General features: G+C 38.0%; 1 protein-coding gene across 1 annotated transcript in view; it reads left to right on the forward strand.

Moving 5' to 3' along the window:
- Positions 1–23,734, forward strand: part of HDGFL3 (HDGF like 3) — a 248,427-nt gene that overhangs the window by 1,239 nt on the left and 223,454 nt on the right. The gene's annotated exons all lie outside the window — the stretch shown is intronic.

The raw sequence follows: 23,734 nt of genomic DNA on the forward strand, positions 1-23,734 counted from the left end.
CAAAAGACATGAATGAGCGAAGTAGGAGGAGTTACTGCCCTACAAGAAGTTGCACAAAAGAGGGCAGATAACGGGGAAGAAATGCAGGACCAGGCTCAGATATAGGAGAGGAAACATGGGAATACTGCATCAAGTAGGGAAAAAAGAACAGTGACAGTTGATGTAGCTAGTCAGACATATACCATGAAAAACGCAATATAGATTTTAAGGAAGCAGCATTTTGCCCAACACAAGGGCACCAAATGTCCCACCCATTTCAAATAGGCAAGTGAAATTAAAAGTTTATAACAGAGCCAGCAAAGGGATAACTTTGCCACTTTTGTCCAGGGTGTGATTTGTTTATTACCAGTTGTCCAGTGAAAGGCTTCTAATGTAATAGGTTCAACACAAGTTTAATTATGCATACAGAACATATGGCACTGGGAAAAGTCATATGGGGAGCAGCACAAAAGTTTGATGCACAAATATGTGGCATTTTCACTGGCTGAGGGTGAGGAGAAATAAGTTTCTAATTGCACAGAGAGTAAATAAATCTTACAACTATTCACATAAAATTCAAGTGTGCTTTGGTTGCATTGAACAAAAAATGTAGAATGTGAGTAGCAAAGACCATACTCACCTAGGTGGGATAGCAGTCATGAGGTGTTTCATTTTACACCTGAGAGTTTCATTCATGAAAGGGACCCTTTGGCTTATTTAGGCCTGCAGTGGGTTCCCTGTCTACTTTTATTTTACAAGTGACTCTCTCAATGCATTTCTCAGTCTGAGGTGATTTTAGCTCAACTGTGTTAGGAGTCTTCCAATAAACTTGCTGTATGAGCCATTAGTTTGTTGATTGGTTTGGGTACCCTGACACAGTCCTGTTGCTCCGCCATTCTCCTTTAACTTTGCTTGATGCATGTTGCCTTTGTTCATTTTGTTGAGGCACCTGTTCATTTTGTTGAGGCACCTGTTAATATGTCTGAGCCCTCATCTCTTTTAACATGAATTAGTCTGATGGCTCAGGTAATTGCAATGGGACTCCTTACTGTGTTGCTGAATATCCCTAGACTGTTCATCCTACAGGGAACAATGATAATTTTAAAACCAGCCCTAAGAATGGGCAAGGCACTAGCCAGAATGTAAGGATGAAGAAATGCACAGCATTAAAAGGTGATGTTGACATTTATCTATTCCCCATTCTCAAAATGTTCCGTAGGTATTACCATTTGTAAATAGATCTTTTGTTGATTGCACGAATACTGGATTTTTTTATGTCCGTGAAAAGAAAAATGATAATTGCTCTGAGCAACTAACAATATGCCAAAGCTTCAACAGGTGATATGTTTTGTTATGAATAGTTTTAAAACACGTTTTGCTTATGTTTATTAAACAGTAAATTATTGTGCTACAATTTTTGTTAATAAATTGGGGAATTTAGAATGTATAATGTGGCAGGAGTCTTGCCTCAACAGGCATTGATTAGCTCTATGATTAAAATAACATTGTTGGTGAACTATTATTTCTATATTATTTCAGTGTTCTAGTCCTACTAATACTACTATAATAATGTTATACATTGTTGACAAGTGTTATAAAGCAGTGCCAGTATCAGGTAGTCAGGTGTCTGAGTGATGTGTCTTGATAACAGAGGTTAAATGCTTTGGAGACCGGGTTAAAATACTACCTTTTCATGCCAGCCTGGTTAAAACTAGTAACAGTATATCAGGAATGTTGACATTCTTCCATTTAAATAATCTGTGCCTTAAGATCGTTGGTGATTTATTTTTAACTGAAATAATTTGATTCTGAAATATTTAACTGTTAGCATTTTATGTGGTTAAAAGTAATGGAAAGGTTTCACTGGCTGCTAATAAAGTGATCCTTAATTATTATATTGCTTATCGTTACACTTGCAAGTCCGATAAAAATGTTATATATTTTAATAGCATATTAGTTTCTACTAAATTTTGGTCTGTGTTTGTTTTTGAGAATGAGTGAGAGAGAGATAGATGTATAATTTTATTTATTTTGTTCTCAACTAGGATATATTGTTTTTTCCCTGAGCATTCCAAGCAAACTTTCATTCGTACATGCTTGTCTGCACTTTAGTTTAGAAAATATCTAAACAATTTTCATCTGCAATTAACTAGATGATTATATTTCTAAGAATGTGCTTACAAAACAGTATGTCCTTGTTAATTCTCCATACTTTTTTGTTTAACTTTCATATGTTGGTTTAGCCTGATTTTAAGAACTAGAATAAGCAGTATGTCTAAACTAACTTAACTTATCCTATAATAAAATAACTTTCTAGGGCCAGACAAGGAAGCTAATGCTGCCACTTACTTGCTCCTCAGAAGTTAGATAATGCATGCCCAACCTGATAGGGTTGCAGGCTTAAGTAATGTGCAGTACTGTCAAATATGCTAAGCAGTCTGAGAGGCAAATTAAACAATACAATTAAATATTCAATTTTGGTTTTGATTGAAGTAAACAATTCATAAATAATGGTATATGATAAAATATTTGATACTAGTAGTATGCCTAATAATTCAGCAATACCATGGTTTGAGAATACAGAATGGCAACAAAACAATGGACTTTGATTGCAATATAACAGTTCACTTTTTAGTAGTATTTTGGTCAAGGCAAGGCAGTCATTCTATATTGCTTTGTAAATGTGATAATAACTTTGTTTTTTTTCAACCGTCACAAGCTCATTCTTCGTAGGAGTCTGTTTAGGCACTCTAGGTAGCAGGTCTGGGGCAGTATTCAGTTTGGAACCATGGTTGCTGTCAGCACATCATGTGACTTTGCCTCCAAATGTTTTATTCCGTATGGGGGCACTAGAATACCTTCAGTGAAGTCATACAACCTTGGTGAATAAAATTTATCATCCCTCACTCTTGAAGTGTTATATGAGTTTACCTTTATCACAGTGTCCATCTTGTCAGTGACTAATGTAATCCATCCTTGTTAATCCAGTCCATATATAAGGAAGTTTCAAAATCAGTTTCCATGAGTGTCAATTCATCAAAAAACAGACATCAAACCAGTAATTCAACTCACCAGTCTCACCAACATGCTCCTTGTTTACAGCATGAAGATGCTATTTTAGATGATCACGACTGTGGACAAACATAAATGATGAACTCTTTTTCACTGAGTAGTCTCTCAGCGAGATGTACTGCTCTTGAACTTTCTACTTTGAAAACATCACATGTTTCTGTTATTTCAAAGCTCATACTCCAACAGCCCTTCTTAGGACTTTCCCTGAAATACTGAAATGGTCTTCACCTTCAATGGCTGTTGCAAGAATATCATAAAGCTAATATTGCATATTAGTTATTCCCTGAAGTAGTTAGTCCCTTGCCTTGTACCACATTTATTCCACAGATATTATTATGAAAGCAATATACATTTGTAGCAGGACAATTCTTTTTATCTATTAATAGTTAGGTATTGTGGTGAAGAGTCTTCTCTTTTTCATCTGCCTGTCAGTATGTGTGAAATACTTTCATTTTTGTTAGAGCTGCAAAGCTAACTGTAGCACCTTTAAAAATCAGCTACAAAGTTTTATTTACCTTTTTTTATTCCATATACTATGGGTGTGGTCCACTCACTCATTTCCATTTTTAATAATACTTAGCCCTTTTCAGTGTAAAAAAATACAAAACACTTGTAGTTCATGTGATGTGCATTCTGTGCCTCTGATGGTCTGATGTACTACTCATGCGACTCTACCATCCATGCCAAGAGATTCTCCACAGTAGTGATGTGGTTGTCCATCTGTTGGATGTACCTCAGATGACACCAGCCTATGCAATTGCTGTGTAGTGACCAGAGGGAAATTCATCTGGGTCATTATCACAAGAGGGGCCTGCACTACCCTCCTGAGTACTGGCAATGAAGGCCACCATTGAGCATTGTCAACAACAGAATGACCTCCGTCTCTCTGCAGAGAAGAAGACACCACTGGACCTGCAGAAGGAAGATAAAAGGACAAACACGTGCACAAATACATCATGCATAACAATACAGCTGTACAATACAGGTAGTGCACATGGCATATGCATGTTTTTGTTGGGAAAAGTGCTATTGCCTCCTGTGACATCAGTACACATTTGCTTGCTGCTCCTCAGCTACTTTAAGGCAAAGTAGGAAGAACTCAGTATAGGAATGGACCTGTTAAAAGACTAAAGAAAATGCTTATTTTAAAAGCCTAGCTCTCTTTCCCTAACCTGTGTTTCCCACTATTTAATCAGGTCAAGGTGGTACTACTGCAGTTTGCTGTAATGGCACCTGCACTACTTACCAGAATGGGTGATGCCACTGGCACCACTCAAAGTCCTGGCAAGCTCATGCCAAGCATCCACATTGTACAAAAGCTCCAGAAAGTTCCTGCAGACAGCGAACAAGAAAATCATCCTCTCCCCTGAGCACCATGCAGGAACCATACTATTCCCAGCATCTACAGAGGCCATTTCCACTTATACAAGTCTACTCAAGGAGCAAAATGGTAGACTCATGCACATGGACACACACATACACACTGAGAGTCAGGCAACTTGAACTGAAACACAGTAATCAAACACTACTAAAAGTTCATGCGGTACAGAGCTGTGGTGCTAAGGGCTACACAGATGTTGCAAACAAGTATGGTATTCACATGTCCCCAACCCTGGGATGAGCAGTGACACAGGCTAGTGCCTCTTATTGCAGGTAGCATGGTACAGTGCAGAAGCAATACAGAGGCAACTGCAGTAAATTCCCCTAGTATCAGAACTGCCATGTTAAGAAGCCCATATTAGTGGCATATAAAGGTGATACCACTCTGTGAGAGACTGTACTAAGATGAGCAACCCTGAGGACTTCAGGGATTGCTGCAAACTGAGTAACAGCTTAATTCTAGCTCTACCAGTGTGAAAACAGAAACCTAGCTGAGAAAGCCAGTGGCTCTAAATTTCTGGGTAAATTTCAGTAACTGGCTAGTAAGTGCACTGCCTGAGTACCAGGAAAAAAAGAAATACAGAGGACCTGAAGAAAAATCAGGTACTAAAGGTGAGGAAGAAACACTGACTGGGAAAAGTACTGCAGCTGAATCTCACACCTGCTTCTCGACATTCCCTGAATAATGGAATACGTCTACTCGTGTTCTGTCTCGGCTACAATGAATAGTCAATCTCCACAAACGCTCTGCTGTCTCTCACTTTTAGTACTAAGCACTGCAAGCTCCAGACATGACTTCCAGTAACAAAGAGGAAAGTATAAGGTAACTACACACAGACCTGACTAAAATAAATGAAACACTGATGGAGTATATCAACTCAAGTAATAAAAGGCTGGAAAAAATGGAAGAAGCTTTACAAAGATATTCAGATAAGGTGGTAAAACTGCAAAACTCAGAGGCCTAAATGAAGAAAAGGCTGGCTGAATATGAGAATGCACAAGAAGAGATGTTTAAAAAATAATAGAAGTAGAGGACAGAGCACATAGGAAAAAAATGATATTTTCTGCTGTACCAGAGAAACTTGAAGGAGTAGTCTGTATTCATTTTAAGATAGCACAAATAAGCAACTGGACTGTTATTCCACAACAAGAATTGTTAACTGAAAGGGCACATCATGTGTATCCTCCAAACCTGGCTATGAGAAAGCAACCTAGGCCTTTTGTAGTTTAGATGCAATTTTACAGCAAAAGGAGTTGAGTCTGACAAAACTGTAGCAGAAGGATAAAGAAATACAAGTGGGAGACAACAGAGTATTTGTGGAGAATGACTACTCATTGTTCCCCAAACAGAACAGGAGTAAATGTATTCCATTATTCATGTAATGTCGAGAAGCAGGTGTGAGATTCAAACTGCTGTACCCAGCTATCTTCAAAATATTTTTCCCTCGAGGGACAAAATCATATTTTGATGAAGTACATGCTAAGGAAGAAATACAAAAGTTTTCTAACAAAAAGGAAGCTGTGAAACAGAAGGAGATTCTGCTTCTTGTTCTTCTGATAATAAAGACCACAGAGAGACTGTGCCAGTGAAAGCTTTTCTATTGTTTCAATGGAAAATGCCTGAGAGAAGGGAAACACAAGAGTTGACTAGAAGAATCAAGAGTACATTGGAAATGAAGCAGAGACAGGATTTGGGAGATGGAAATGAACCGGAATAAAACCAGCAACTTGAAAATTGACAAATGTGGAATTACAAAGCAATGATTATATTCATGAAACATGATAGAACAAGAAAATCTGAAAATATTGGACTTTCTTGGACTTTGTCAAACTTGTAGGGGACTCTAAAGCATATGCCCTACTTCATGTTATTAATGTTTGAAAAATACTTAGGAGATGGGAAGAGAATGGACAAACTTAACTGCAAGTAAAACAACATTTTTCTTAATGGTACTATTGTAATAGTGCACAATCTTCTTTGCATGCTATAAAGTAAAGTTTTCTCAATTATTTTGAGTGTAATGGGGGATACTAATGTAAATAGGTGCGCCTATTTTGCTTTTTTTCTTTCTCCTTTCTTCTCTCTTTCTCCTTGTTCAGCTTTAAAAAATGTAGGTACTGCAATGTAAAAAAAAAAAGAAAGAAAAGAAAAATCTGGTTAAAAGAGCATGACAAAAGAAAAATATGTGCTTTTTATCATTCTTGCATAGGGAAATGACTGGGTTAAGGCCCTTAGCTTAATTTAGCAAAAAGCTTTAAGAGAAAGCAAGTAAATGAAAAATAATATTGAATATTATAAGGCTTTTTTTCTAGCAAAACAAATGCATTTTGGCAGTTTTGTGTCTGTTTCTCATGTCTCTAGGAGACAATTTGATAAAGAGAAATGCCTTGGAGAAAATGTTTTTTGAAAGCATTTAAGTGTTTTCCAGTTGAGAATCCTATAAATATAAGACAAAGCCATACAGCACTTAGTTGAAACACAGTCTGTACCATGCATCTTAGCATTGATAACCTTTCTTTTATGTTATTTCAAGTTGGTATGTGTGGCTGTCAGTTTAGAACATGTGTTCCTATTAGGAGAGTAAAACATCAACGTTTGAAGATGTACAAAGTTTTGTGTGTTATTATTAAGTTAATAGGTTTAAGGGGTACTGGGGATGTGTTTGTTAGTTTGAGGGCTTTCAATAAAACAAAACGTTTTGTGAGATGTGACACAGGCTCAAATGGAGAGGACAAGAAACAACTGTATAAAAGATTAACCTGCTAAACAGTATATGCATATAACACAAAAGCTGGAACTAGACATTTAACAAAAAAATCTGTTATTCATAAAAGGTGGGAATAATAACTTTTCAAGAAAATCATGTTTTTTATAATGTCTTTAATGGTTTCAGGATAAATACAAAAAAGAAAGAGTAGTGAACTATATTAAAACTGTAGAGTGCAAATAGCTGTGCTACAGGAAACACACTTGGAAAGAACCGAACATGTGAATTTGATAAAGAAAGTTTTTCAGGATGGTTACTCAGTGGAATACCTGGGCCAAAGGAAAAGAGTAGTACTTATATTAATTGCAAGAGGAGCTCCAGTAGTGACAGAAGAGGATAAAAATGGTAGATTTGTAGTACTAAGGGGCTACTGGCAAGGGAGAAGGATTACACTGGCATGCATTTTTATTCTACCAAAAACTGCTATAATGGAACTTAAGAAAATTCCCGGAGAAATTATCAGCTTTCAACAAGGAATATTACTTATAGATGGGGACTGGAATTTGATCTGCAGCAGTGAAGATGTGTTTGGGGGTGCCCAGAAGGGAAAATATAACAAAGGAAGATAGATTGTTGAAGGAATTTATGAAAATATTTGGCATGGAAGATATGAATTAAGTACTAGGAGTTCAGAGTGAATTTACATATTATTTCCTAGGATACAAAAACTGCACTAGGCAAGACATAATTCACATTTCACAGGAACATGTGCATTTAATTGAAGGTCTTGATATGCACCCAATAAATATTTCAGATCATGCACCAATAATGACTAAAATAAAAACAAAAGGTAATGAAATAAAAATGATACAATGGTGCTTTCCCACCTATCTGCTGAAAATTTATTTATTTATTTATTTATTTATTTGCAGTTTGTTTTTCAGGATATCCATTGGGCTACAAGGAGCCCATTTTCAATGAAGTCCTGGGGAGAAAAGCTCCAGAGAAATACAAATACATAGTAAAGAAAGAGCACAAATCCATAATATACATATCAATTAATTAAATGTTAAATACATATTTTGCATAGTACAAACCCATATTGCACAATTCAAAAACATGTTAACATAATACAGAAATAAAAGATTTTCATTAGGAAAATTACATCAGATTAATTCAGTAAGTAGTAGTTTTTTTTTTTTGGGAATTACAATGAGGTAAGGATATAAAACTTTAGGAGGTAGTGGCAGGCAACAAAGTTTGGAAAGTTAGGAAGAAAGTGTGATAGAATTAGGTTGGATGAGAGCAAGAGCATTTTCATTGTGAAGTAAGGTGCGAGTGCAGTGAGGTTTTAAACAAGGAGAGACTGCTGGTGGTGCGTATGGGAGAAGGGAGAGAGCTCCAGAGGCATGCAAGAGAGAAGGACATCAATTGATTCCCAGCAGGATGTGTTGGTTTATGCAATTTAATTAGGTTTTGGGAATTGGATCTTAGGAGTCTATCTGGTTTATGCATTTCAAAGGTATTTGCTAGGGAGGGGCAGAGAGACGGGTTATGAATGAGTTTGTGTGCTTGGATGAGCTGAGTGACAAAGTTTGGTAATTCTAGCCAACTTAGTTGGTGAATGGTATTACAGTGGTGAGAAGAGGCTCTATGACCTGCTGCAAATTTGGATATTTTGTTTTAACAAGATGAGAGATTTGTTTTGAGGGAAGATTGTAGGCTGAGAAAAGAGGAATGAGTAGTGGAATTATTCAGGAGCTATTAGAGAAGATAGAAATTTCTTCTGAAAATATAGCTAGGGACAGGAATAAAATTAAAGTGGAGTTTAAAAACAGGGTGGAAATAAAACAAAAGGAGATATGGTTTAAGTAGTAATAAGAATTATTTAAAAGGAGTGATACATGTTAAAGTATTGCAAAATAGGGGAAATCCCACAGAACAAGAAGAGGAGCAAGTTCAAATGCTAAACAGAAAATAAGGGATTACTTCGATAATATGCATGTGTTTAGAAAAATTGCAGTTAAGCAACTGTTTTTTGATAATATCTCTAGAGAAAAAAAATTAGCACAATGACTCAGGCAACATAAAGTAGAAAGAGCTGTCACCAAGCTGTCTATAACAAGGAAGATAACAAGAGACCCTGTAGAAGTATAAGAAATATTTTGGAAATTCTATAAAAGTCTGTATGAAGCAGATACATTTGAAAATCAAGAAAAGGTAAAAATGGAAATGTTTATGGAATAATTAAATGTGCAAAGGACAGAGATAGACGAGGCTCAATTACTAACAGTTAGGATAGGAGTAGGTAAGATAAAAATGGTGATGTATAATCAATCTACATGAAAGTCCACAGAAATAGATAGCATTCCTGTGGAAGTATTGAAGATAGGAGGGAAAAAACTGATAAAAAATCTGGAAGGTTTTGTTTAACAGTATTCTAAGAGGAGGAGAAGTACCAACATCCTGGATAAAGTGGTGGTAGCTGTAATACCTAAAGAGGGTAAGGATCCAGCTTCATACAGGCCCATTTCAATACTAAACCATGATTATTATATATGTCTAGACAATTCCTTTGGTAAAGCTGCTAACAGAGGACAATTACCCAAGTAAGGTGAAAAATATCGATCTTCTGTGACATTAAATGAGCAAACACCACAGCTAAAACATGGTAAAAGTCTTTGGAGTTGTTGCTAGCTGAAATGTAGGACTCTGAACCAAAAGTGGTCATCTCTTAGTCTGATTCTCACAAATTTTCCCTCAATAATTATTTTTTGCAAGAGAGTGTAGTGGGGCATGTAAAGGTAGATATCTCAGCATCCACTGTCATCATCCGTGCATACACTAGAGTCAAAGGAACTAGTGATAACACAAATTAAATTTATTATCTGTCTACTGTTTATGTACAGTAAAGTAGAATCTGTCCGTGGTTTTACAGACAGTTCCAGACTCTGTCTCAGCTTTTTGGTCTGTGCCTCATACAGTTTGTGGTTTTCTGGGAAACCACTGAGGATTACAGTCACTAAAGGGGGAGGGGTTACTGTGGATGAAAGCAATTTATTCTCCTGTTTTCTCATTTTAAAGTCTGTCTGTACAGAACTAGTGTGCATCTGTATGAAATAAGTTGGAATATTTATTTCCTGGCTACTGTTTGTGAGAGACAAAGTGGAAACTACCCCTGATTTCATAGAATATCCATGACTTTGGCTCATATCTTTTGGTCTGTGACACATAACATTTGTGGTTTTCTGGCAAATCATTGAGGATAGCAGTCACAAAATAACGGGGAGAGGCTGGCTGTAGATGAACGCAGTGTACGTTGTTGTTGTTTCCTCAATTCAAAGTTTGGATTTCCACAACTGTTGTACCCTTGAATTAATTAAATTGAAATATTTATTCTCTGGGTAGCGTACATGTAAACCAGAGTTAAAACGATCCCAGATTTCACAGAAAGTTTTTGACTTTGCCTCATATTTTTGGCCTTTGCCTCAAAAAATTTGGTTTCCTGCAAATCATTGAGTATTACAGTCACTAAATAAAAGTGTGTGTTTGTGTGTGTGTGTGTGGGGGGGCTAGCAATGAATAAAACAAAGTTACCCTCCTGTGTGTGCTCATTTTTAAGTCAGGCTGTACAGGACTAGTGTGCATTTGTGTGAAATAAGCTGGAATGTTTACTCTCTAGCAGCTGTTAGTGTGAAAAAAGTGGAAACTGTCCCTGATTTTACACACTATCCCTGATTTTTTTCATATTTTTGGTCTGCACCTCATAAAAGTTGTGGTTCTCTGGCAAATCACGGAACACAGTTGTTACAAGACAATGGGGGGAGTGACTGCAGATGAAAATAGCTTACCCTCTTGTCATTTGCTCATTTGAAAGTCTTGCTACAATAAACTACTCCACATTTGTGATAGATAGGTTGGCATATTTGTCTCTGTCTATTATTTGTGTGAAACAGCATTAAAACTGTCCCTGATTTCAGAGAATATCACTGACTTTACCTCATATTTTCATCTGTACTTGTCAGATTATTAAAGTTATGACATTTTCAGATTTCAGTCAATACATTTGTAAGGAACCATGGAAACATAATGGGTAAGATGGCATCTGAAAGCTTGTATAGCTATAGACACGTGACCAATACAGTGTAATACTTAGTACTGGTATAAAGGTATACACATTTCTGCACTATTTGGGTTATGACAGTTATGATATTTGCCTATTATTCATAATAACTCTGTGGGGGTGGCAGGATAATGAATATGGCATTATTATGAAGCTTTCAACTCTGCAAACAATTTGATCACAGGATATCACAGGACTGTAGAAAAAAATTAAGCCATATAAAAGTTTGTTTAATTTTTGAGATTATGTAAATTTAGTATATTTATCGTAGTTCTGTCAATATAGCTGTAAAGGAACCAGGAAACATAATGGGTGAGGTGCTGTTTGCAAAACTGCATGAGTGCATACACAGTGGCCAACAGGTACTATGTGTATGTACCATAGCTGCAGAGCTATAACAGTGTGTTTACATATGCAGTTATGAAAATTAAGAGATTTTTCATATTTTTAGATAAACTCAGAAAGGGAATATGAAAAGGTGATAGGTAAGGTATTCTTCTGATGCTGGCATCAATACTCAAAAGCTGATCATAGGACATAAAGTGTATGTCGCAGAAGTGCAGAGCAGTCACTGTTTATTTGTCAGACTATCAGATATTTGGCATGTCATATATATTTGTCAGTTTCCTTGAGGGGTATCACAAGGACATGACTGGTGAAGTAATGTTTGGAAGCTTGCATTACTATGCATATATTTGTTGGCAGACAGTATGTTATATAGAACAGTTAAAGATTAGACTACTTTCTTTATTAGTTAGGTAATGAATATTATGATTTTTTTTTCATATTTTCCAGAAGATTTCCATAAGGGAACATGGCAAGGTGATGAGTAAGGTCTCTTTCTGAAGATAACACCAGAACTTACAATTTGATTGCAGGACATGAAGTGTATGAATCAGACATGGATGTATACAGCAGCTTGTTTTCATGAGAGATTATGAAAATTCTTACATTCATCATAAATGTATCAATTTTTTCTAAAGGGACAATGGACTGTGATGTATAAGATATAATTTCTTTAGTACTTAGCTTATAAAAAATATATATTTTTTCTGAATAACTGTAAGGGAACATGTCGACTTAATGGGTAAGGTCTCATTTTTGAAGCTGCCATCTATACTTTCATTGTCATCACAGGGCATGAAGCATTTTCAGCACACATGGAGAAATATCACAGTTTGTGTGTCAGGTTATGGAAATTAATATATTTGTCATATTTTTGTCAATATCAACGAAAAGGAGTATGGTAAGGTAATGGGTGAGGTGTAATTTTGAAGTTTCCATGCTTCCATCAATACTTACAACTGCATCATATTACATAAAGTGTATGTGGCACATATGGAGGGAGGGAGAGAGAGATGTCAGCCTATGAAAAGTAATATTTTTGCCAATATCTCATAAAGGGAACATGGTAAGTTATGGATAAGGTCTCATTTTGACGCTTGCATTTAAAAGGACAAATTGCACCAAAATATTAGTATTTCTGTATCACACTTACAAACATATAATACTGTTTATATGCTAGTTTGTGCCAGCTGTAATATTTTCAGTATTTCCTCTATATCTCAGGAAAAAAATATGAGAACATGAATGATGAGTGCTTGTTTTGAAGCTCACATCAGTCTGCACAAATTGTCCTCTGGTATATCACCTCTGTCTTTTACAGGTGCAGAAATATTATGTTTTGTTTAGTTGTTAGATTATAAGAAATATATATTTTCATTTTTCTGTTAATATCTCCATAGATGGGCATGACACAGTACTCACTGATGTCTCCATTTGAAGCTGACTTCAACACTAGCGAATCAGCAAATAGGTGTCTATGTGGTGTGAAGTATTTTACTGAAGTTACAAAAATATATATGCAGAGTTTGTGTTGATTAACAAATGTGAACTCATGGATTACCTGATTTGAAGGTATATTTTAGAGGTACTCAGTTATAATTCTAGAGGGAATGCTAATAGAATGGGAAAATGCCAAGAATACATTTGAACTGCAGGCTAGAGACTGGTTTCTCTATAACAGATTGTTATCAGAGTATAGACAAAGAGAAAGGGGTAGGGGAATCCTAAGTGAAAGACCAGCACTGGTAGAGCTTTTAGATGAATCTAGGACAGAAGCTGCTGTTAAAAAAGTGATAATTAGTAGGGCATATAAAGTATTGCACAGTAACTATAGGAATCAATCAGAGGAGGTTAGAAAAGATTGGGAAGAGAGACCGGCTAAACAATTCACAAAGAAACAATGGTAGGCTATATATATATATATATATATATATATATATATATATATATATATATATATATATATATATATATATTATTAAAAACCTCAGCTTTGGCCGGCTAAGATCTAGCTGTATTCAACTGGAAGCAGGGTATTTCCGACTGGCCAGGTAGGGACTAAAAAAAAAAAAGGTCTTTAATGCGGAACATCAGAGTTCCGCATTAAACAGAAGTAGCTCTGTGTGTTTATTTTTTATTTGATTGGGCCGGGCCAATCAGAAATAAATAAACACAGAGCTACTTCTGTTTAATGCAAAACATTGCAGTTCCACATTAGACAGAAGTAGCTCTGTTTTGCGATGTTTTGTTTGGCCCGTATACCGGTATACGGGCCAATCAAAAATTGCTAAACACGGAGCTACTTCTGTTTTGATTGGCACGTATACCGGTATACGGGCCAATCAAAAATCGCTAAACATGGAGCTACTTCTGTTTAATGCGGAACATCGCAGTTCCGCATTAAACAGAAGTAGCTCTGTTTTGCGATATTTTGATTGGCCTGTATACCGGCATACGGGCCAATCAAAAATCGCTAAACACGGAGCTTCTTGTGTTTAATGTGGAACTTCCACATTAAACACAAGAAGCTCCATGTTTAGCAATTTTTGATTGGCCCGTATGCCGGTATACAGGCCAATCAAAAAAAAAACAAAACAAAGCAGAGGCTGCCTGGGATTTAAACTGGCAGTGCGGGACTCGGGATCAGGCTGCTGATCTCGGGACAGTCCCACCCAAATAGGGACGTCTGGCAACCCTGACTGGATGTATAAGAGAATTTAAGTACCTTTTTATCTGCACTTTTTTCAAATAATACAGTATTTAAATTGATTTAATTGTGTTGCATGAATATTAACTCAAGTGGAAGTTTTGACTCTGTTCTTCAGTTAGTGCTGGCTTGAATTTTATTGTCTGTTAGTAATTGCAGATGTGGGGGTAGCCACATTCTTTGATTTCCTGTCACTGCCTATTTAAGTGGTACAGTGTCAGAAGAAAAATTCAAACGAGTCACATCTGCCTCAGGTGATGAAAAACTTCTTTATTAGCAGCTAACCAGATTACACAGCATGTTGGCCAAGATGATCTCCTCTGGTCAACTTGTTTACTGACATCAACTTTTATACTGCAAGCAAAACAACTTTTTGTTACATTTATGACCGTTGACAGTTGGCTATGGAAAAACACCTGTAGTAAACATGTTTATCATAAATCACCTCAAACCAACAGTTAGTACAGAATGTTTAAGAAGTACAGAATGTTCAGTACAACAATGGTAGCTCAAATTTTCCAAGACACACAGCCTGCTTCAGTAAATTAACTCTTACTCGGCCGTGCGTCCTTATCCCCGGCTTCACTGAGCTATAACCAAATCTCTTTATTCTGAAACACAGAAAACAAATATCATTCAGGTTTATAAGCAATGCTGCATTTTATTCACAGATGAGGCCCATCTTTGATAGGCATATGCAAACAAATAACATGTTCACTTTGCAAGAACAGGAAAAAGACAAATAACAGTATGTTTTTAAAACTTTTTCTCTTAACATACAGTTTGAAATATTTTCTGCTGAAAAACCTCAGCTTTGGCCGGCTAAGATCTAGCTGTATTCAACTGGACGTATAAGAGAATTTAAGTACCTTTTTATCTGCACTTTTTTCAAATAATACAGTATTTAAATTGATTTAATTGTGTTGCATGAATATTAACTCAAGTGGAAGTTTTGACTCTGTTCTTCAGTTAGTTTCTCCACCCACCCTCCCTGTTTTGTTTTGGTGTTAATCTTAGTGGCTTTGAAACTGCCCGCCCCTCTTGTAAATTTGTGTTTGGATACTCCTTCTGGGCCCATCTCTTTGTTCACTCAACTGAGTGCAGTGAGATCATATTCTGATTCAGGCACTCCTACTGTGTACAAAGAGAGCATCTGGGAAAGAGAACAAAAAAAAATTAAGCTTGTTTCCTGTTAAGTGGTCTAGACTGTTTGTAGGCTTCTGAGCCCCCAAGCCCTTCTGTGTTGGAGGGAAGCCTTCTAGCTTAGTTTTGTTTCTTATAACTAGCCAGTTTTCTAGTTTCAGCACTCAAATCTGTTTCTTTGAACTCAGCGCTTGTTCAGAACTCATTGTAAGCACTACATAAGGTGCAAATTACTACAGCACTCAACTTTCCTCACTTGTCTAGAAGAAAGCAGTTTTTAGTACTTAATAAATAAGCACCTATCCAGGCATGTCTAAGGGTCAGTTCCCAGTGATTTCTCCTGTCTACATGATGAATCTGGGCATCTTGGGGCAATGCAGCAATTGCCTCATGTACACAGACAACACTCACATCCTACCACCCAACACTACAACCTGTGAGAGATGCACTTATATAGCCAGACTGGAAGCAAAGCTCTCTTCACTCAAGACTGGACTAGACAGTCAAGAGGAGAAGGTAAACACTTGCACCACACCACACATCACATAGTCCCTCAAAACCTACACCACCAAAACACACACATAGAAACACAAAACACACACCTACATTCGCGGAGGCTCTCAATAAAAACCTGCCCAAGCATCAGGGACATCCAAAGCATAAACGCAAGCAAACTCCACCCCCCAACACAACCCAAATGACACATAGCCCACAAACTCAGTGTGCCACTCAACCACAGCCCATAAGGCATAACAACGTACCCAACACTCTAGTCATAGGTGATTCTGTAGTCAGGCACACTGATGTTCCACTCACTAGACTAAACAAGGAGAAAGTTACTGTCAGCTGACTGTCGGGTGCCAGGATCCGCCACATAACGCATGCACTCAGGTCACTCCACAATAAGTACAAATATGACATTGTCATTGTCCATGTTGGTGTAAATGACCTGAGACGTACCTCCCTGGACTACATGAAAAGAGACATGGAGGAGCTCTCCGATCTTGTATCCCAGGCAGGTATGACCCTAACCCTCAGTAGCATCTTGCCATCACCCAGAATGATACCACAGTACAAGGACAAAATGATTGACTTTAATAATTGGCTAAGCTTCTGGTGTCATTCTAAGGGGATCCAGTATTTGTCTGCCTGGGATGACATGATCGACAGACCACGATGCTTTGCCAGAGATGGCCTGCACCTGTCGCCCTTAGGATTCCAGATACTGGCTAAGGCTCTTGCCACCCCTATAGTGCCTTTTTTAGGCAAGGTTCAAGTGACAAATTCACCATCGTAACAGGTACAAGCAAGCAAAATCTGAGGGTAATGCTACTCAATGCTAGAAGTCTAAACCTCAAAATGCACTCACTCGAGGCACTTCTTAAAATGGAGAACATCGACATCTGTGCAGTGACAGAGACCTGGTTCAAAGCTCCAGAGAGCACCCCTGCGTTACCAGGCTATAATTCATACCACACCTTTCGGCCACCTAACCCAGAACGAAGCACTAAAGGTGGAGGCGTGTCCATATTCATTAAGGATATCCACACTTCCAGGCTAGTTGCACAGCATAATGCATCCGAGATTATCCAAGTGCAACTAACTCTGGGCAAGACTGCAATCCAAATTGTAGCTTGCTACAGACCCCCCACCATGCCCCAGGATTCCCACTCCTCATTTCTTGACACACTGGAAAGTATTAGGGTACAACCCAACACCCTAATAATGGGTGATTTCAACTACCCCACCATTAACTGGGAAAACTACTCATGTACCAACTCTTTTGCTCAACGTTTTCTAGAATTCATAAATTCCAACGCCTTGGATCAACTTATTCACACCCCCACCAGGGGCAGCAATATCGTAGACCTAGTCATTACCAACATGGGAAACCGGTGTTCCACACCAAAGGTCAATTCCTCGTTGGTCAGATCCGACCACAAGCTAATCAGCCTAGACATCCACATCCCACCCCCACCCTCAATTAGGGAAACCATCGTAAAAAACTTCTCCAAAGCCAACTTCACACTTCTTAAGACAGAAGTGGCAAACTTCATGACACCCATGCAGACAGACAATAGAGGTATGACCGCTGAATCTTACACAAATGCACTTTATAAGCACTTACACGAGTGAATGGATCATGCTATCACTAATAGAACCAAGATGTTATACTCCAAAAAAAGGAAGCCAATCTGGTGGTCCTCTGCTATAAACAAACTCTACTTGTTGAAGAAAGAAACTGTTGCAAAAAAGAGTAAAATCCCATGACTGGAGGAACTCCCAGGTCAACCTCAGTAAGAAGCTGAGATCCCTCATAAAATCCTCCAAAGCTAGTTACGAAAACAAAATTGCCACTGACTCTAAAGACAGCCACAAAGCATTCTATAGCTATGTCAAGAATCTCAATGGGAACACTCAGATCTGCTCTGAGTTACAACACAATGGCACTAAATATACAGAACCAACTGATATTGTCAACATCCTAGCAGATAGGTTCAGTGCTAACTTTACCCCCCTCTCACCCCCTAGAGGGCCCATCTCTATACCGGAAGAATGCAAAGTTCCTATAATCACGGCTGCACAGGTAAAAAACACACTCTCCAAAGCCAAGAACACAGCATCCATGGGACCTGACAATATCCCAGGCTGCATTCTACACGAACTACAGAATGAGCTGGCACCCTACCTAAGTACCATGTTCAGTCATAGCCTCACCTCAGCTTTGTACCCACTGAATGGCGCACCACGACGGTTATCCCACTCCACAAAGGGGGAGCCACGACAGACCCTGGAAACTACCACCCCATTAGCCTGACGAGCCTGGTCTGCAAGGCCATGGAACATATCATTGTGGAACTCATAAACAAAGACATTGGTAATCTCCAAACTCTGGACCCTACCCAGTTCGGATTTGTAAAAGGCAGATCATGTCTCCTAAACCTGATTGACTTCTTTGAAGCAGTCACCAAAGCCATAGATGAGGGTAAAATGGTTCACACAGCTTATCTAGATCTCGCCAAGGCTTTTGACACCATCCCCCACTCTGGAATTATAGATAAGCTCACTAAACTAGGTATAAATCCCTATGTCACAAGATGGGTTGCCAACTGGCTCACGGACAGAACCCACACTGTGAAAGCAGCGGATTCCAAATCCGACTTCAGACCATTGACAAGTGGAGTACCACAGTGTTCAGTCCTGGGTCCTCTCCTGTTTGGTATCTACTTCTCTGAAGTGCAGGCCAACGCAGAAGGTCTTTGGCTAACAAAGTTTGCAGATGACTGCAAACTAGGAGCCATAATCAAAACACCTAACGATGTGGACAAACTACAAAAGGGCCTCACTGAGACAGATACCTGGTGTCAAAGCCATGGCCTGAAGCTCAATGCCAAAAAATGTATTGTCATCCCCTTTGGTAAAAACTCTCTACCCATGAACTACCACATAACTGGTAGTCTACTTAATGCCGGAAATGTGATAAGAGACCTTGGGACACAGGTGGACAGTAGTCTCTCCTTTGATAATCACATCGCCACAGTGGTCAGGAAATCCTTCTACGTGGCTCATCTCATCACAAAAGGATTCTCATCCAGCAAAAAAGAGGTTATTGTTCCCCTCTACTCATCACTCATTATTTTTACATTTTTATTTTATTTGTTGAGCTACTGAGGGTTTCTGACTGAGCAGAGGCCCGGGAGAAGGCAGAGAAAAAAAAAAAAAGAAAACATTAGTTTATTACATTTACAATCACATTTACACACATCAAACACACACAAATTACATACAGTGACATGCGGCACAACAAAACACAGTGGTGGAGAAACAGAAACAAAAAAACATATTAAAGAAAAAAATTTTAAAATAAAGATTTGTAATGTATTTGCTGAACTTTGGAAATGTAGGTGTAATACATATATAGTACACAGGTACAGTACATACATTGTAGATTAGCCAGTGTTTTGTGAGTAAGATTGAAAAACTATTATAAATTGCTCTAGATTTAGTATGCATATGTTATCCGTTAGACCCATATTAGACCCATTACAGAGTACAACGCACCTTTTGGTATGTACCTCACAAGACATCTACAACAACTGGAAAGACCACAGAAATACCTCACAAAGAGGATTACTGGCCTCAAACAGATGCCTTACGCAGACCGTCTCAAAAAACTACAGCTTTATTCCATCGCATATTGCCTACTCAGGGGCGATCTCTGCCTAACATACAAAGCTATGTCAAACCCAGAGCTGTTGGACATGCTCCATTCAAAGAAATTCCAATCCCTCCGAGCTACACGCTCTAGGGACCTAAACCTTGTCACCACAATAAACAGAACATGCTGGAGGGATAGATTCCTGTCCCAGAGACTTCCCATACTCTGGAACAGACTACCTATCTATGTCAAACAGAGATCCTCATTAGCACTCTTCAAAAAAATCTTGATGATTGGATGGGAAATGGGAAATTCACTTCTGTGGCTCTGCTCGACAGGGGCACAGGAAAATAATTTTCTTGGGTGGCGAAAGCCAGGGTACATTTTTTGACTAGGCTTATATAGGCCCTAGGGACAATAGCCTAGTACCTACCTATGAACCTATATATATATGTATATGTATATATACACACATACAGTAATCAAATCAAAAGGTGCTTCAACAAAAGCATTAGTTTAAGGGTGTGCACACTTATGCAACCAGCTTATTGTACGTTATTATTTTTTATATTTTTCCCCTAACAGATTTGTTTTTCAATTGAATTGTACAGGTTATAGGTCACATTAACGGTGGGAAAAGTTTTGAAATGATTTATTGTGGTCTCATTTTTTTATATCACAAAAACCTGGCATTTTAACAGGGGTGTATACACTTTTTATATCCACTGTATATGGGCTCCCAGATATGTAACAAAGTCTAGAAGATTTAGGATTTTTGCTTGAAAGTGTTTGCATAGGTATTTTATAACCCAAGCAGGCTCCAAAGACATTTTCCTCTGGTAGATTACAAATGTTGGAGGTGTGACAGTGAAGAAGGAGGTATTGGGAACATACTTTTTGGGAGTGTAATGAGTTAGTAGGTTTTAAAAATCCCCTACAGACTACTGTGTCAGAAATACTCAAAGAGCAAATTGGTGTAACTAAGGCCATTATTTTTTGACCTGGGATACAGGATCTGAATGGAAATCAAAGTCTAACCATATTTCAATGAGGTTTAAGGGAAGACAGGAATTGAGTGAGCTGTGTAATGCTGGCTTGACAATGACTGCACAGATTATATGCAACTGGAAATATGTCAGTATGATTTGTTTTCATTTATATAATTACGATTGCCTATGTTATAAGTGATAATTCAATAAAGATGATTAAAAAACAAATATGAAATCATATTTTTGAGTTGCAGTGTCAACAATTATGCTGTTGTGAAGATCTGTCTCTGCTAAACAACTTTTTCATTTGCACTTTTTTGTTGTTGAATTGTTACAGTCGGCTATCATCATTTGTTTCATGTATGGTATTACAAATGTGTTCTCTGAAAATTAGTTCAGGATGCACCATTGTCGTGGATGGAGTTAGCAGCCAGCATTCCTGCGTTTCTCCAGTGTGAATGAGCTAACAGAAGACAGTTTAGATCAGAAATGTGATTGAGTCTTATCTTGATGTAAGTAATGTGGTTAATTTCAGTTCAATGCATTGAGGTCCATCCTTGTTTCCCCCTCTGTGAAGTACAGACGCCTGTTTACAATCTCATGGAGGAAGGGCTGCCAGCTTCCCCTCTGTGTATAAACTGAAAAATATAACACTTAGCTTATATACCACCATCCCTTGTGAGTTAAGACAGAGTCTACCCTGACACATAAGTGATTTGTTAAACAGTGCTTTCCCATACACCTATTAATCCCAGGCCCATCCATCTTGTTCAGGGCCACAGCCAGTCATTACAGTCCCTAATCTTCTCCTTGCTCAGCATGCTGGCTGCTGGTACTGTAGCACTTCTGATAATAGCTCTATGTACAGACGACATATTTCCACATTGCTCTCACCCTATCAATTCATCTACCAAAGTGATTTCAGTGTAACTTTTAACCTTTTATGTCAGATGCCAGGAGGGTTTTGTCCAACAAGGACACATCAAAAGTTAAGTAACTGTCAGCCAGTCTGAATCCAAGACCTCAAAAAAAAGCAACATGAAACTAGTACAATAATATAATAATTTAAATACTTAGGTCTCCATATGGACAGTTGCCCACAGAACATACTATAAAGTTACCAGAAAACTCAAAGGTGTTACTCTGTCTCTGTAACTAAGAAAATAAATGTTTCAGCTGGGATATAGGATCTGAAGTGGCTAGACATAGTAAGGCCTTGTTAATTCTGGTGGTTTCCAGAAAAGCAATTACTATAAAATACAAAATGGAAATCAAAGTCTGAACCAACTGTATTTGAAGTAATGACTACTGTAATTGAGATAAAAGAACTAGATATGGGATTTGTAGAAAAGGGCAGGAGAAAATTTCATTGAAAAAATGGAAATTGTGGGAACAATGCATGCAGAATAATGTTTGGAAGAGAAGTGAGGTTTAAGGGAAGGCAGGAATTTATCAATTTATGTAATGTTGGATTGATGATAATTATACAAAATATATGGGGATGTATAATGTTTGCAACTGGGAATATATGTTAATATGGTTTGCTTTCTTTCATATAAATGTGTCTGCCTATGTCTTAAGTGATAATTCAATGTTTGTTTGTGTCTTTCGGCTTTTCCCAGTTAGGGGTCACCACAGCGGAACTCCGGTCTGCTAATGATTGGTAGTGGATTTTTACGTACCGGGTTACCAGCCCTGATGCACAACCTTCAACGAAGGCATGCCCCATTCACGTATGCCTCCACACAGAAGACGCTCTAGCTGAGAATCGAACGGGACAACGTCTTGCTATGAGGCGACAATGCTACCGCAGCACTACCACCGCCTTAAGTGATAATTCAAAAAGATGTTAAAAAATAAACTGTTACTCTGTCTCATATTACCTAACCCCTCAAACTCATAGACCTCCTGTTATGTGCATGTATCCTAAGCCTTGAATATGCCCTCCTCATAATCACACTAAATTCCATTCAAAATACCAAAAGCAAACTTTCATAAATGTAGTAATCGTACCTCTAAAGTTGAATGTCATTGTAGTATATTCCTGAAACGTTTTATTATTCATCTATGCCTACATCTCACTGTGAATATATTCTCCAGAGTTGACGTTGATAGGATACCTGTTGATATATTGTTTTTTAACTGTAAGTGAGGTGAATGAAGGGTGGGGTTCTAGTTGTATTTAGTTATTTAATTGTATAATTAGCTGAGCACAGCTAAGATTGGGCACAATTAGTCATGTGCTGTTCCCATATTAGTATTTTAGTGTGTGCTTTTACATTCATTGTATTTTCTTGCCTGAAGAAGTCCAGAGTGTGGCCGGATGAAAAGTGTGTGTCATTAAATAAGCAGCTTAACATATCTACTGTTTTCTTTTCTTGCACCAGACGTTTTTATCGAGTTTTGGTAGTTTGAAGAGTTTTTTCTTGTTTTGTTAGTCCTATTGATGTCACAGACCAGGTTGAGGTCACGTGTGCGGGTTACTTGAGTGGAGCTTGACTTGCGGATATGCAGCAGTCCCGTCAGGGCTGGATCTGAGATTGCTTTCTATGCCAGACAGAGGTCACCTCTGTGGAGTCTGTAGGATATTGAGTAGAGGGACAGAGCTTTTAGCTTATCTGTGTAGGGTAGATATTTGAGGCCCTGGATTCTCCGGGTGAGGAAACTCTGTGGTTTCTCCAGCTGCTGCATGTGCTTTTTGAGGTACATGCCGAAAGGGGCATTGTACTCAATAGTGAGTCTTATAAGGGAAGAATACAGGGATGTTACGATCACCTTGTCCCTGGATGAGATACCCTTACTAATGAGGTGGACCATGTAGAAAGCTTTCTGTACAACAGAGGCAATATGGTGGTCAAAAGTCATTTGCTATCAATGTGGGTGCCCAAGTCCCTCACGATGGATTGTGTGCTTAGGACCTTATTATCAATGTGATAATTTGTGAGGACGTCATAATTAATTTGTTTCCTATTTCTATCTGGGAGGAGGCTGTAGCACCTTCTTTCATGACAAATTAGCCTACTCTAGAAACACTTAGAATAAATATCAGTGCACGTGGTAAAGCCATGAATCACAAACTGTATTTCTCAATAATATACTTCCAGATATTTGATGAATCATACCAACTAG

Source organism: Protopterus annectens, chromosome 7.part0 (assembly GCF_019279795.1).
Source record: "Protopterus annectens isolate FY-2018-M chromosome 7.part0, PAN1.0, whole genome shotgun sequence".
Taxonomy (NCBI): domain Eukaryota; kingdom Metazoa; phylum Chordata; order Ceratodontiformes; family Protopteridae; genus Protopterus; species Protopterus annectens.